Here is a 673-nt window from a genome sequence, read left to right as displayed (position 1 = left end):
GAACTGGATGACTTGTCTAAGCAGAAACTGCCTCAAAAGAGACAGGATCCTGGGAAGTTTTCAATACCTTGTACCATAGGCCTTGTGTGACTTAGGGTCAAGTGTAAACCTCATGCCTCTCTCTGTAATGGAGAAGTTAGGGATCTCTGAGGTGCAAGCTGCAAAAATCTCACTAGAGATGGCAGACAATTCAAGAAAACAAGCCCACGGACTTGTAGAGGATGTTCTGGTCAAAGTTGAAGACCATTACATCCCCACTGATTTCATAGTCCTAGAGACTGGGAAGTGCATGGATGAATCCATCATCCTTGGCAGACCCTTCCTAGCCATAGCAAGGGCTGTGATTGATGTTGATAGAGGAGAGTTGACCATTCAAGTGAATGATGAATCCTTGGTTTTTAAGGCCCAAGGATATCCCTCTGTCATCATGGAGAGGAAGCATGAAAAGCTTCTCTCAAAACAGAACCAAACAGAGCCCCCACAGTCAAACTCTAAGTTTGGTGTTGGGAGGCCACAACCAACTTCTAAGTTTGGTGTTGAACCCCCACATTCAAACTCTAAGTTTGGTGTTGGGAGGTTCCAACATGGCTCTGAATATCTGTGAGGCACCATGAGAGTCCTCTGTCAAGCTAATGACAATAAAGAAGCGCTTGTTGGGAGGCAACCCAATATT

The sequence above is a fragment of the Arachis duranensis genome, chromosome 9 (genome assembly GCF_000817695.3).
Source record: "Arachis duranensis cultivar V14167 chromosome 9, aradu.V14167.gnm2.J7QH, whole genome shotgun sequence".
Lineage (NCBI taxonomy): Eukaryota > Viridiplantae > Streptophyta > Magnoliopsida > Fabales > Fabaceae > Arachis > Arachis duranensis.
Note: the sequence above shows the minus strand (reverse complement) of the source record.